Genomic DNA, 16,154 nt, shown 5'->3' with positions numbered 1-16,154 from the left:
AAAGAAAGAAAGAAAGAAAGAAAGAAAGAAAGAAAGAAAGAAAGAAAAGAAAGAAAGAAAAAGCAATATAGGATGACAGCTTGAGGGGATAATGGCATATTGAGGGATTTTTAAGGATGTGTGAGGCTTGGGCATGTTTGAAAGCAGTAGATCAGTAACCAGTAGATGGGAAGTATGTTTTCCTTAGTGTTTCAATTATTCTTCACCTATGGACCATATTTTGAATAACATGGCATCAGTTTTTAGAGCTATCCCTCTAAATTTTCTGTGTATTCTCTCTGTGCTCTTTGAGAAATACCCTGAACCTGAGATCTTGTGAAATCAAGCCCAATCGTCCCCTTCCTAGAATGCCATAGGATTATGTCTTGTACTGGAAGGAGCCTTAGAGCTAATCTAGTCCAACTTTCTCGTTTTACAGATGAGGAAATCCCTTGTCATTGGCCTTTTTTCTGAGTGAAGGCCAATTTTGGGAAGTAAAGTGCTACTCAAACCCTAAATAGGCCTGTTCTCCTCTGCCCTGTATAGGGTAGAGTTAGGTTGACTGACAGCACACAGTGAGCTACAGAGATGGGGGGAGAGATGATGACACGATTCCATCATTTCATTCTCTACATTTTTTCCATGGGTTAAATCCCCGTTAACTCAAATTAGCTCTTTATAGTGGGCCAGGCACATTTCCATGATTCCAGACCGCTGGGTGGGGTTTGGAGGAGGTGGAAAGAGGACTTTTTTTTTTTTTTTTTGTGGGAGGGGGGCAGTATTTCAAAGTAGCCCGTTATCCTATAAGTAAAATGTCAGTTTGCTTTATAAGAAGCTGCTCACCTACAGCCAGTGGGGATGTCACAATATTTCTTGGGTACCTGTCCATGAGTGGCCTATGGAGCTTGTCTGTCTTAAGATTTGTCTTGGGTAGCCAATATAAATAACGACTTTGGCCTAGAATTAAACAAAAGGAGAGCAGGTGGGATTGCCTCCAGGCAATTTCAAGGCACCTTTAATGACCCACACCTCTTTAGTAAGAAAAGGGCTGTCTATTTAATACTAGTTCTCAATCCATATTGTTATATGGCATCGAGTCATAGGATGCAAAGGTTTTGAAGTATTAAAAATGAGTCCCACGCAGATAGCATTAGAGAAGAACATGGTGGGTGCAAGACTGAAACAGGATAAATAAGGGACTTAAAAGAAAAAGGGTATCAGTGAAATGTATGGCCTGAAAAGAAGATGGACTGACCATGTGGCCAGTGTGGGGGCTAACAGGTGCAGACTAGGTGTTCAATAGCATATCAAGAGAATTTGGGGAAGGTCCCAGCATGTTGGAGGGACTCCCCCTTGTGGTGGCTTATGGAGGGACATGGACAAGAGTCTTACAGGATGGGTGGCCCCAGCTCTTCTACATCACTGGAGGAAGAGTCAAGTTTCTAAGCTCACAGATCCTTTTGAATATTTAGCCATGGCTAAGTATCTCGGAAAATTGTATCTCGCCTTGCAAGCTCCATCTTAGAATCTAATAACCTTAAAGGTATCTCAGAGGTCACATAGTCTATCATATGTCAGAACAGGTATCTTTTATCTGTAATATTACAAGAGAGAGTCAACCTCTGTCTGAAAACTTCCAGTGATGGGGGAACCTGTTACCTCATGGGACAACCCACTGTATTTCCATTGTTAGGAAGCTCATCATTGAATTGAAATTTGCCCCTTTATAAGTTCCTCCCTTTTCTTCCTAGTTGTTTCTTTCGGGGCCAAACAGAATAAATTTTATCTCTTTTTTTTTTACCTGACAACCCTTCAGATAATTGAAGGCTATTATCATGTCCCTGGGTCTTTTCTTCTCTTATCTCAACATTCCCATTTCTTTCAATCTGTCCTCAGGTGGCATCTTGTTTTCTTTCCTCTCCCTTTGTGTACCTCATCATCTGTCTGTAGTCTGGGCTGTCTCTCTCTATCATCTATCTATCTATCTATCTATCTATCTATCTATCTATCTATCTATCTATCTATCTATCTATCTATCTATCTATCTATCATCTATCTGTCTGTCTATCTATCACTAGAGATTTATTAATTCATTCACCTATTTATTAGTAATAAATTAGAACTAGAAATAAATAGGAGGGGAGCAGGTTGGATTGCCTCCAGGAAATTGTGAGGCACCGTCATTTTTAAATGCTTTACCCAGGTCTCTCTGATTCTAGTGCTATAGCCATATTCCTCACTGCCTCCTTCAATTAAAAACAAGTGAACAAAACAAACAACCCAACAACCATAGTAAATATTTTATTCAAGTACAATAAAACTCAATAACTATATTTAAATAAATGAAATTCCACACATAAAAATACCACAGCTTTTCATTCACTCCTGCAAAATGCAAAAAAAAAATACCATTAATGTTCTTTGTTCATTCACTTCCAATAGTTTTTCCTTTTACATGGTAATAGTTACTGGAAACAGTGCTCTTCTGACCGTGCCCACCCCCCCCCACATTATTTCCCAAAGCTCTCCCCCTACTTTAGTGTCATCTTGACTTGTCAGTATGAATACTTCACAGTTCATTCAACCATTCTCCCATTGGCAGACATTTGGCTGGCTTCCATTTTTTGGGCAACATTTTTGAACAGATAGGCCTTTTATTTTAATATTTTAAGGGTCAATTTTAGCCTTTTAATTTGGTATTGATTTTGATCTTTTCCCTAGTAAGTCTGTGGTCTGAATGTAAACAGACAGTTGATTCAGAAATGGTTTCCATAATGGCAACCCATCTTTTCCTCTCCATTAAAATGGAATCAGTTTGCATTTGGTAGGATGTTATATATAAGCATCTTCTAATTCCTGGCTCTGCCACATGCTGTCTGTGGGAACTTAGGTCAATGATCTAGTCCAAGGTCACATGTGGCCCCCTAGGTACTCAAGTGTGACCTTTGGTCACGTGTAGCCTTGAGGTCTCAGGTTTCCTACCCCTCACCTAGTCTCTCTGGGGTTCAGGTATTGGACTTGACACCCTTTTCCATCTCTAAATCTATGATGCTACTGCCACTATTATTTTTTTTAATTCTTTAATTTATTAATTTGTTTGTTTCCTTTTAATTTACAGGATTCAATTCCACAATTCCTTGAATTTCACATTTTGTCTCCCTCCTTCCCCCCCCCCCACCATGGCGTCTTATAATCAAGTATAGGATCTGTAGATACTTTCACATTATACAATGGTCAGGTTATAAGGATGGATTGTACCAGCTGGGATGAAAAATGGTATAGAGGACTACTGCCACTATTATTATCTCTTACCTATTCTTTCTGCTTCTAGTCTCTCCTGCCTGTATTTCCTCTTAGACACCTTGCTAGATTAATTTTCCTAAATTTCTAATTAATTAAATTAATTAAATTTCCTAAATTCTTCTGTTTAAAACCAACCAACACACTTGTAATAGCTTCCTATTTCATATAGGACTAAGTCCTAGATCCGTAGACTGTCTTTTAAACACTCTTATAGTCATCTGAAATGACTTTAATTCTTTTTTCTTTTTGATACTCTTTGTCTTTATATCATCATTCCCAACTCCTACCAGACTTCGCTCTCCTATTTGGGCAAAGAAAATAATTAAGTATAAACATCTGGTCCAGAAACTTTGTCTAATAATGTAAGCAGTATTCTGTTCCAGTAGTCTCCCACCTCTCTACCATGAGGGAAAAGGTGGATTTAATAATCTCTTTTCCCAAGATTTTTTTGTGCGTATATGGGGGGGGAGGGGTCAGTGCAGATTGTCTTTCCAACTTTATCTTTGAGCATAGCCTTTGTACTCAGGGTGTAAGAGGTTTAATTTTGGCTCTCCCACTATATGATTTGCATGTTTGAGTTAGTCTACTTCTTCTGACTTCATTTGCCTCATCTGTAAAATAAGAAGTTTAGCAAGATAATAGGATCATAGATTTAGAGTTAGAAGGTCCTTTAGGGATAATGGGATAAAAGATCAGAACTGGAATGAAACTAGAGAAGTTAAGCTCATACAGCTAGAAAGTAGCAAGAGGTAGAATTTGAATCCAGGTCCTCTCACTCCAAGCTCAGTACTCTTTCCAATCTTCCATGACTCCTAATGATATTAAGGTCCCTTATTCTAAATCCTGAGATTCCTTGAGTCTGCCACCTGGGTCTTGCAGTGGATAGAACAAAAAACCTGGAGGTAGGGAGACCTGAGTTCAAATTATGTCTCAGATGCTTACTAGTTGTGTGATCCTGGGCAAGTCACTTAGCCACTCTCTGCCTCAGTTTCTCCATCTGTAAAATGAGGATAATAATTGCAGCTACCTCCCAGGGTTATTGAGAAGACAAAATGAGATAATATTTCTAAAGTATTTTGTACATCTTAAAATTTCATGTAAATAATAGCTATTATTGTTATTTCTCTGCAAACTCTCTCTTCCCATCATCCTAGCCATCCTAGCCAAATGCTTCTATTTGCCCCTCCTCCAAGATGGTGCATATTTGTCTCCTTACCTTTGCTCCTTATACCATACCTTTTGCTACTCAAATTCTCCCAATTTTTAAAGCCCTGCTTCTTGCTTGAAGCCTTTTCCAGTTGCTATAGCCTCCAATGACATCTCCCTGCTCTGAACCTCTGTCCCTCTTCCTGTTTGTACCCCATGTTGGGGACTTAATCATGGCTGCCTTGTTGTCCCTTCACAATTCCCAGGGGCGATGAATTCGGTGGTGTGGGGGCTCTCCCTGTCAATGCAGATCACAGCCTTTCTCTGGCTTTTGTGGATGGTTTTAGGGAGTTTTAAGGAGTTGTTGCCAAAACATCCATCATTCTACAGTTGTTCTTAGGGTGAGTCTTTCCAAATTTAGCGAGGCTGATTCTCAGAAAATGGACACAGTGTCCACCCGACCCACACTCGAAGCCTTGCCAGGGTTTACATTGTTATTTAGACTCCTCTATCTCCAACTGGATTCGAAGCATGCCAAAGACAGGGATCTTGCCTTGCATTTCTTCGTGCTTCCTTGCCCCCTCCTCCTAAAACTAGCAAACCAAGAGAAGAGAGATAATGTGGCAAAAGACATTGGATCCAGGGTCTGCATCTGATGAATCCTAACTGCTTAGAAACGTTTAGTTTCTGTCCCTAGAAGAATCCAGTACTCCTAGGATTTTAGATTGAGAGTTGGAAGATGCCATTTTATTCAAATTGCTCGTTTTGTAGATGAAGAAGCTAAGGCTCAGAGTGTCTTGCTTAAAGTCATAAAGGTAGGATCTGAACCCAGGTCCTCTGACTCCAAGGCCCATGGTCTTTCCAAGGTACCATTACAAAGTAATAGAGTTAGGATTCAAACCCAAGTCCTTGGATTCAAACTCAGGCCCTCTGCCTACAAATCCAAGTTTTTTCTATTGTACCATTCTTGGTCAAGCCTTTCAGAATCTCAGTTTCCACCTCTGTAAAATGCAGGAGTTTGACTAGATTTGCTAAGGCTCTTTTCAGCTCTGAATTCTATAATCTTATAAAACTCTTGTGTTAAGTACTTCCTGTGGACTAGGTACTGGGGATGCAAAGACAGGCTATAGAGTTGTTCTTAAGGAGTTTACAAGGAACAGAGGTAAAGATATGTATACGATTAACTGTGATATAAGAGAGACTGGTATAAGTGGAAGCAGAAGTCTGGGCAAAGTGCTATGAGAGATGTGAGAAAATGGGGAAGGAGGTCAGGGAAAGCTTCTTGGAGGAGGGAGCATCTAAACTGAACTTTTTAGAAAGGAAAGGACTTTGGCAGGTAAAGTTAGGAAGCAGTGAAGTCTGGCACAGAGATGAGAGAGAGCAGCCGAGAATTGAGGACGGATTGTAATGTCCAGTACAGTTATCCCTTCCACAGATCAGCATAAGAAATTAAATGGGAATTGTTTGGGAGTTTTGCAGAAGCCGCAGATGACACGTGAAGGTCAGCAGATCAAGCAGAAAAAGTTTAGAAACTCGAGAATGCATAAAATATATGTATGGTACTGTATAATATCAAGAAAAAAAAGAGAAGGAAATCCACGAAGTCAGAAGACTTCTCTGAAAGGAAGGGAGGGTCAAAACATTTTGGTGGGCTTTTCCAGTTCAAAGAACAGTCGAATCCCTAACTCCCATGTTGTGGAAGGGATAAGTGTATATGAAGTACAGTCATATGAGACATAAGGGGCAGTAGGTGGCGCCATAGTGCACAGAGAGCTGGGCCTGGAGTCGGGAAGTTTCTCATCTTCCTGAGTTCAAATCTAACCTCAGACACTTACTAGCTGTGTGACCCTGGGCAAGTCACTTAACCTTGTTTGCCTCAGTTTCCTTATCTGTCAAATGAACTAACAAAGGAAATGGCAAATCACTTCCAGTATCTCTGCCAAGAAAACCCCAAATGGGGTCACAGAGAGTTGGACACAACTAAACAACAATGGTACTTGTTTAATGGTGTGAAGGATGGATTGAAAAAGGAAGATATTGGAGTCAGGAAAATCAGTTAGTAGATTATTATAACAGTGTGGTTGAAAAAGATATAAGACCCTTAACTAAGGTACTAGTTGCCGTGGAAATGACTGAAAAAGGGTAGGATGCCAGTGAAGGGGTTTTCCCCATACTCCTGTGGAAGAAAGCAATGATGTTGGGGCAGTTAGGTGGCACAGTGAATAGAGTACCAGCCCTGAAGTCAGGAGGACCTGAGTTTAAATCTGGTCTCAGACACTTAACACTTACTAGCTGTGTGACCTTGGGCAAGTCACTTAACCCCAAGTGCCCTGCATTTCCCCCTTCAAAAAGAAAAAAAAAAGCGGTGATGTGGAGGCCAGAGACCTACTTCAAAGTCTCTGGTCCAGAAAGTTGTTCATTTGCCCTGGAATGAGGTCCAAAGGACTAAAATCTGTAGAACCTTTGTTTATATTTGTGATTATTTTTCCTTGAGAGGCAGCATGGTGCAGTCAGGAAGACCTGAGTTCAAATTCTACATCAGACACTTAGCTGTGTGACCCTTGGCAGATGCTTTAACCTTTCTATTTCCCAATTTCCTCATCTGTAAAATTAAAAGGTTAGATTCAATGATATCTAAGCTCCATTCCAGATCTAATTCTCTGAATCCCCATAAAAAATATAGATTTGAGAATAGGAATAGTCCCTAGACATATTTTAGAGCTTCAGTTAACCAAAACATGAAGTCCAGGGATCCCTGAGATTTGTTCCTCTCTGTAGGTCATTGAGCAGTTGTAACCACAGCCTTGCAGATACAGCCCAGGCAGCCTCATAAGAGCTGAAACAGTGCTAAACTGGGCAACTGGACCTTGGCCAGGGACAATGCTGAATCTAATCCTGTTTGTGACCCTCACAGTACTTCCCCATGTGATGGCACAAAAGTACTGATGATATGATGAAGAGGCCCAAGCTTGGAGTTAGGAGACCCTTTCAGTTTTAACTAAAGCCAAGGCATTCCTGGAATCAAATTAAGGAAAAAAAATATAGAAAACACAATAATCCAGTGTATAACCCCGCCTTACCTCCGCCAGCCTGTTTTTGAATTTATTATCCCTTCTGATTTTTCTTTTAACCCGAAACACTACTCTTGTAGGTGGGTGAAACAAAACGAATGGATCCAAGGTGGCCATCACAAATTATTTTTTAAATGGCTAAAATACCTCTTTTTGCTCTTTCAAAAAGAAAGGTCACCTAAGAGAAAAAAAAATGGTCTCAGTGAGGAGTTATCCTCAGGGCTTACAAAAATGCACACTTTGTTGATAAAATATGAACTGTTTGAAAGATTTATAAGAACCCAGAAATCCTGCATAGCCCTTCAGAATTTGAAGCACCAGGAAACCACTGTGATATTTTTAAAACAAGTATTTATAAAAGTAATTGGGTACTCTTGATGTGGAATAAGGGAAAAAATGCTAAGGAAGCTATACTGGGCTTGACATAAAAGAGAGGTATGGGATTTCAGAGCAAGGAGAAGGGGAGGCAGACAGCCCTGGTACCCGAGTGTGATGTAGTGAATGGCCGCTGGGGCTTTGGAGGCTCTGGACCCAAGCTGTCCAAACCCTAGTATTACTAGGATTTGACCGAATGAGATCAAACTACCTGTTTGACCCTAACCATCTTATTTTTTCTCTCTTTGGCCTTCTGGCCTCTGTCAAATAAAGTTGGATTATATGATTTCTGAGGTCCCTTCCAGCCCTAGATCCTGGGACAAGAAAACAAAGCTCCAGTGGCTTTGTGTGCCAAGGGTACTTTTTTGAGGGTTGGAGACCTTTGCACTATTCAGGTAATGTGGCTAATTTTTGAAAACCTCTACTTAAGCTTTATAGACTTTCTAAAACTGATTACATGCAAATTGGACAAAAAACACATGTTTCTGAGAACATTTTGGTTCAAATGAAAAATGTATCAGGGCTGGTGCCAACAATTGACTACAGAATATCCGAACCAGATGTTGCTAGCCCATAATTCCAAGTAATTTGCCAGAATTATGTATTTACTTTAATCTCAAAGATGAAGTTAAAATATGCATGGTTTTTGTTATTTGTGATATAAACAAAAATATGATGTGATTACCGCTAATGCCGGACGGAGAATGATAAACAGGCCGGGTTTCTGTTAACGACTACTCTTGTTGAAACATGTCCTGGGTTTGGCTGAAAGGCTGTCAGAAAGAGTCCCTTCATGATGCCAGATGCTACTATCTAGATGAAGAGGTTAAAAAAAAAGTAGAGTTCTTATTCAAGAAGTGACAGGCTTGGCATTGCTTGAGTGTTTCCAGGGGCAGTAGACATCTACATATTGAATGGCTCCTGCATTCAGGGAGGTATACGCTTTGTTTACAGATGCCAAACATCTGGATGGAAAACTGAGAAATTCAGTCAGTGGTCTGGATGTTTGATCTACATGATGCTAGACAACCAAATATTTGGGGATATTTGGATTTATGGGCCAGATTTTCTGTTTCCATCCAGATGTTTGGTGTGTGTAGATATAACCTGAGATTCATTTTGGACCCAGTACAGAATAATCCCAGAGTAATAAGAAATTCTTCCCTCATTCACTTTAGCCTTTGGGTAAATGAAGAGAGATAGCTGAGGAAATGAGGTATTGGCAAAATATCTTCTCCCTAAGGAGACTGGAACTAATAGGGAAAGAAAGGATGATAGAATTTATAGATGGGACAATTGTAGCTTTAGAGGGGGAAGGAAGTTTGTAGGTCATCTAATTCAGACTCCCAAGTGGTAGTAACCAGATTACATTGTAATTGGGAAATGCAAAATAAATAAAAAATAAAATATAGCATAGATCATGTGAATTTATGGTTTTCTAAGTCAATATTTACTCTTTGAATTTGACAGCACTGTTCTAGCCCAATTCCCTTATTTTATAATTGAAGAAATTTAGGTCCCCCAAAAAGTAACTTGTCCAAAGCCACACAGGTAGAACTAGAATTCAAACCCATGAACTCTGATCTTTAATTCAGCCCCTTTTCTACTGTGCCGTAACTTTAGAGATTATCTGAGATCAGAATGTATGCTTCTTGATTGCAGGGATTTTTGCTTTTCTTCATATGCTTAGTGCTTAGCTCAGAGTCTGGGACATAGTAAGTTTTTGTTGATTGACTGTCTAGTTCAGGGGTTCACAGCTTGGGAAACATGAATTTGTTTTTCTTTCTTTCTAAATTAACATTCTTTTATTTTATACCAAGAGTCAGTCAATATTCTATCAAAACTTATAATCATGATATAAAGTAAATACTTTAGCAAATCATTCTGTTGCATATATAAAAACTTCATGAATTGGTTACAGGTTAAGTAGTTTTTCTTTGCAATAGACATTACCCCTAAATATACATAGGTAACAATATTGTTGCCAACTATCAATCCTGTGCTTTTTTTTTTTTGTCTTTTTGGAGGTGGGAAGGCAGGGCAATTGGGGTTACGTGACTTGCCCAAGGTCATACAGCTAATAAGTGTTAAGTGTTTGAGGCTGGATTTGAACTTGGGTCCTCCTGACTCTAGGGCCTGTGCTCTCACTGTGCCACCTAGCTGCCCCACTCCTGTGCATTTTCTAGGAGAGCTTGCTTAGTTATAAAACATAGCACACCCTTTAAAATATCGGTTGGCTGCAACTACAAGAAATAGACATCCTAACAATATCCTTGTTTTCCATTCTTATCCATCAAGTACAAAGAACATCCTTTTAAACAAGTCTTTATTTAATAAGTTGGTGGGACAGTCAACGTTCAAACAACATAGAAAAGAAAATCAGTGTTCACAGGGATTTACCAGTTTTGTTCAGATTCAGACCACATGCAAAAGCCTTATCTGCCCAATAAGTCAAAACATCACCACCACCACTTAGGGTTATTGGGGAGTTATTACACTGTCCTTTACAGCACACTAAGATGAGAATAACCATAGTCCAACTTTCTCAGCAAATTCCACATTCCGTGTCTAGGGCACCCTAACATAGGCTCTTTGGCAGCTCCTCTGTGTCAACCTGCCTCAGAGGACTGAGCCAATAAGCAACAGGGATTTGTGTTTGCTTTTATTCCTGTAACTGTCTTACTTCAGAATGATATTTAAGTGTAGTTGAGTTTTTTTAATTTAACTCACAGAACCGAATTACAACTAGTACAAGTTAAGGTATTGACAATTCAAGTTAATATTACTGCCCTCCCCTTTAAGGAGCCCAGACAGAAGGCAATTTCTCAAAACTACATCACACTTTAGTAGCGTTTCTTGTATGGTAACACAGTAACCTTGGTTCAAATTTCCTAGAAGGTAAGGATCTTAAGATTTTACACCAATTCTTTGCTCTTTTGGCTGCTTGGTGATTTTGAAGAATTTGCTATAATCCAAGGATGTTCTAGGAGCTCTGTTACTATCAGCCTTTGGTAAGATTATGCTTCAAAAGTCTTGAAATGAGATCCCTAGCCCCTTCTGTTATAAAGTCAGGGAATTTATATTCAGCCTTTGAAATGCTTCTGTAAGTTTCTTGATATGTTTCTGCCTCAAAAGGACGTTTTTCAACCAGAAATTCATAGCACAGAACTTCCAGATTCCATAGGTTCACCTTTTCATTGTGCATCCTGCCTTCAGTCATCTCAGGAGCTAGATGGTCAAATGGGCCCTAAAGAGCTGTCCTCCCAGATGGTGGAGCATGGACTGACCAGCCAAAATCTGCAATCTGCAGCTTTCCAGCTGATTTAAGTAGTAAGTTCTCTGGGTTAATATCTCAAGGAATCACCTTTTTTGGAGTGCCAGTATGATAAGGCTTCTGCCAGCTCTGTGATGTAAGTGACCGTTCTTTGTTTATCAGACTTTGAAAGCTTTTGAAGTTCTCTATAGACTTCTCCACGAGGTACATATTCTAGAATTAGGTAAACTCTTGTGGCGTCATGAAAATGACCATATAATCTTAGCATATTGGGATGCCTAACATGAGGCTGTATTTCTACTTCTTGTCTCAGCTGATATGCTACTCCTGCTTTCTCCAATTGGGCCTTAAAAGGTACTTTAAAGTGCCAGGATAAACTTGCTTTGCTTGTCCCTTGCCAAATAAACACTCCCACACTTTCCTTTTCCCAAAGGATGACCACTTTCAAAGTCATCCAATGCCCACTGCCTTTTTTGTTTGTTTCCTAGATTTTTCTGCCTCGGTGTCTCTCCCTTTCCAGTTCTTGGAGACACTGGTGTTTCAGATTGCTCAGTGTTTAAAAGTGCTATTTGGTGGTCTTGATGGAGGACGAATTACAGGTACTGTCTGTAACTGCTGTGGCTGTTGAGTGAATTGCTTGAGTCACATGACTAGCGACATTCTTTTATGCCTGGGAAGAAACTAGGAAGAGTTGAGCTTGTTCACTGCTTGCAGGTAACCCATTCGGAGGAGGGATCTGCTGAGTCACAGCACATGTTCTTGGGCCTTCCCCAAGTGGAGATGTTGTCTTGTTGCTAGGCCCCGAAACACTGTTTTTTTTAGATGTGCCCATGTTGCTTTTCCCCAGAAAGATTAAACTCCTGGATTAAACAACCCACTCATTTAATAGTTGAGAGAACTGAGGCCCAGAGAGGTGAAGTCACACAGCTTATAAATGGTGGATTCAGATTCAAGCCCAAGACATCCGCTCCAGCTCATACATTGTTCTGGCTCCACATTCAGCCCCAGCAACTTCTTTTCTTTGTTGGTATTTCATCCCCATTATGGTGGGGGATGGGAACAAGTTGTACTAGGCAATTAAGGGAAATTATTCAGGAAATACCCTCCTGGGGAAACATGGCTTGGTCATTATCAGAGGTAAACCTGAAGCCAGAGTTCATCTGAATACAAAATCTTTTCCCCAGGCCCTTGTTCTCTCTCCTACACAAACATATAATTGGGGATTCATTCATTCATTTGAGACACTGTGATCTAGTGGGAAAGGTTCTGGCTTTAGAATCAGAAGGCTTGGGTTTGAATTTCAGCTTTACCATTTATTTACCTGTGTGACCCTGGGCAAGTTACTTCAATCATAGAGGAAACTAAGGGGCACAAAGCATAGAGTGCCAGGCCTGGAGTTAGGAAGATCTGACTCCAGATATTTGCTACCTGTGTGACTTTTGACAAGTCACTTAACTTTTGTCCACCTCAATTAATTCAACTGTAAAATGGGGATCATAATAATACCTTATAGAGCTGTTGTGAGGATCAAGTAAGAAAATATTTGAAAAGGGCTTAGCATAGTGCCCGGCACATAGAAGACGCAGTGCCCATATTTCCTTCCCCATCCCTTCGCCCTCTGGCTCTGATCTATAAAATGAGGGGGTGAGGAGGGACGGCTAGGTGGCGAATTGAGTAAAGCAGCGGCCCTGGAGTCGGGAGGACCTGAGTTCGGTTCCGGCCTGAGACAGTTAACACCCACACAAAAATACTAGCCGTGTGACCTTGGGCAAGTTACTTAACCCCAATTGCCCTCTAAAAGGCAAAAAAAAAAAAATAAAATGAGGGGGTGAATGATACGAGCTGTCAATCTGTGATGCTCTGAAATGCCTTATTCATTTGACTTTTTCTTGCAGTTATTACAACCTCACCCCTTCTAACGCTTGCTGTTTCCCAAGTGACTATTGCATTTTGCTATAGAATTTGTGCTGAATCTTTCATACTTTTCACTGGCTTCGGCATGTAGGGCAGGGGAACAAAGATGAAAGAGGACAGAGTTCTTACACTTAGGGAGCTTGCAGTCTAATCGTGGGGGGGGGCAGGGAGGGCAGGAAACAACACACAAATAAATATTATAAAAGGGAGAATGTGATACGAGTAAGGGTGAAATCCATCCAAAGTGTTCTAGAAAAATTTGTTGGATGACAAATCTCTTTCATTTGGGAGCATCAGAGAGGGTTACCTAAGTGACACCTCCTCTTGCTTATGAAGGAAGGGACAGATTTTAGGGAAGGGAAGGGAGAAGAGCTAGCTGAGACTCCTCAAATCTATTCAGGTCAGTCCTTGGATGACGGACCCAGTTAGTTAGGGCTGTCTCTCCCAGTCCTGGGGAGCCCCTGAGCACATCTAGGAAGGCCATGTGGTAGAAGAAGCTGCCACACCTTTCTCCCTTACTTTCCTCCTTCATATCCTCTCCCACTTCTGGGATGCCATCTCATGGGATGCGGGTGACCATCTCTATTTCTTCCAATGAGATGGAAGACTACCTACCTTACAGACCCCTGGCACTGTCGTTGAGCCTACTTTCCATCCACCCCCTCATCGAATCTTTAAGACTTCTGGGCCTTTCCATCTGCTCTGCAATTGAATTAAAAAAATTGTTGTCCCCAATTCTAGTGTGAACTCTTTGAGAGAAGGCACTGTCTTGATTTTCCTATTTGTATCCAAGCATTAGCATAGTGCTTAGCACATCATTAGGGCTCAGCACTTAATTAATGCATTTTCTTCCATCCATCTATCCCTCCATTCATCTATGACACAATGATGTATGGATGGGAGAACTTTAGTGGAAGTAACCCTTCTATGAAGTTTTCAGAAAGCTTCCATACAAGCTGTCCCTTGAAAACACTGTCTTGGTGGTTACTCAGGATGTGGAAAGTTCCCAATGGTTACTTTTCTCTTTATTTGCTTTGTTTTTGTAGGTAATGGAAGCAGCAGGAAATATATTGGAAAGAGCATGGGGTTAAGAGTGAGTGGACCTGGACTGAAATTCTGGCTCCGCTATTTATTGCCTATGGACAGAGGGCAAGTTACCCCTGTTACTGGGACTCCATTTCATCTTCTGAAAAATGAGGGGATTGGACTAAATGATACTGACCTTTCTGGCTTCAAATCCTATGATTCAGTTCTAGAGAATCCTTGTTATCTCATGAATTTCCTTTAATTTGTACTTTCTTGCTGTTTGCTATTAGAGGTGATTCTCTACCTGACTTTTTGCCCTTTCTGTTTGGGATACCACCATTCACTTCATAAATCCAAGTTCAAAATCTTGGCAATTTCTTTGTCTTTGATATCTCTCATATTTGATCAGTTACTGAGTACTGGAAATTTTACTTATATAACATCTCTCATATGTCCAGTTTTCTCTTTCCCCACACTCCTATCAAACAAGTTCAAATGTGCCATGAGTACCCCTGACCCTCACGTCCCCACCCCCTTGGCCCTCTATTCACCATGCCTAGAACACTTCCCTTTTCCTTTTCACTGGCTGAATTCCTTTCATCTTTTAAAACCCAACTCAGATGCACAGTTTCTTTTTCTTACAAATATTTCATTTAACCCCCCGCCTCCATTACACGTAAAAACAATTTTTAACATTTTTTGTTGTTCTGAGTTCCAAATGCTATCTTTCCCTCCCTCCCTTCACAAGATACACATTTTCTATAAAGCCTTTCCTGAAACCCCAGGCCAGTAATGATTTTATATAGCTTTTTTTTTGGGGGGGGTATTTCCTTAGTGCCCTAATCATGTAATGTTGTATAGTTTAGTTACTTATGTTTGTGTCTTCTTCTCCTGCTGGATTGTAAGTTCTAGGAGAGCTGGGGCCACATTTTAACTAAACTTTGCTTTTCTCTTAAGACTTAAGCACAGTGACTAAATATTTACCTAATGATTGAATAAATGGATGACAATCTAATTATCTGTATGTGTCTGTATAGAAGAAGACAGGAAAGAGACTCAGAAATGTATGCTGAGAGAGAAGGTGAAAGATCCAGGGCACCACAGCTTACAGAATGGTTATTAAAACATTCCTCTCTCAGGACTTTCCTTCACAATTCCCAGACGTCTATGCCCATATTCTACCCCAAACATGCTCCATATCATCTGATCTCAGAACCTAAGTAGGACTGGATTTGGTGAGTACTTGAATGGGAATTTCCTGGGGATCCCAGATAGTAGAGGCTTTCAAGTTGAGTGTTGAGTTTTAGTGGTTAGAGAACTGGCCTCAGAACCAGAAAAACCTGCTTTCACTTCTTGCCTCTGCCACACACTGGCTGTGTGACCCTAGGCAAGTCATTTAATCTCTCAGTATGCCAGAGTACTCTCTATGATTATGAGTTGCAAAGAAGGTGCTGACCTGCATTGGTAAAGAGATCTTCAATGGGAGTTTCTTGTGTCACTGAAATCACAGGCTGATGTCTTTTATTTTATTCTCAAATTGGCAAAAATTCTTGCTGTTTTGTGATTTCCTTTGTAAAGAGAGAGGTGAGAATTTATGCCATTCTTATATGCTGTGGTATCGCACAGTCAAGCACAATATGAACATACCAACTATGCTTTTTTTCTGTAACAAATTCTCACCAACTAACTAGCAGTGGAGATGGCTTTTAAGATAGAGGTTAACACCAAAAGTGCATATAGAGCCATAAAAAGACATGTACCTATGGAAATATTTGGAAGGGAGGAAAGCTAAAGAATGGTATGTGTTCAGTGTCATTCTTTGGAATAATTTATTAAACTGAGTGGTGGGATTGGAGCAGAGGGGAGAAGTCTGGACTGAAGATATAGATCTGAGAGTTACCATCATTAGGTGGTAATTAAAGAGTAAATTAGCTTCAGAGAACCTAAAAGTTGGAAGGACCTAAGGCCATCCTGTGCAACTTGTACCTGAGAATTCCTTCTACAGCAACCTCAAAAACTGGTCATGCAACCTTTACTTCATTGAAGCCCTCCAATGAGGGGAACCC

General features: G+C 40.4%; 1 long non-coding RNA gene and 1 pseudogene across 1 annotated transcript in view; one reads left to right on the top strand and one right to left on the bottom strand.

The window, feature by feature from the left end:
- LOC138172506 (uncharacterized) overlaps window positions 1–15,098 on the top strand; it is a 51,702-nt gene extending 36,604 nt beyond the window's left edge. Inside the window, exon 4 of the long non-coding RNA XR_011171138.1 lies at window positions 14,109–15,098. This is a non-coding gene — a long non-coding RNA (uncharacterized lncRNA). The remainder of the gene's footprint in view (window positions 1–14,108) is intronic.
- LOC138172824 (aurora kinase A-like) lies at window positions 10,790–11,741 on the bottom strand (annotated as a pseudogene).
- Window positions 15,099–16,154: the final 1,056 nt, after the last annotated feature.

This window comes from Petaurus breviceps, unplaced genomic scaffold (genome assembly GCF_028583685.1).
Source record: "Petaurus breviceps papuanus isolate PSGF00001 unplaced genomic scaffold, PetGlider_PUasm1.0 551, whole genome shotgun sequence".
NCBI lineage: Eukaryota > Metazoa > Chordata > Mammalia > Diprotodontia > Petauridae > Petaurus > Petaurus breviceps.
The sequence above is the reverse complement of the archived record's forward strand: the minus strand, read 5'-3'. Positions and strand labels throughout refer to the sequence as shown.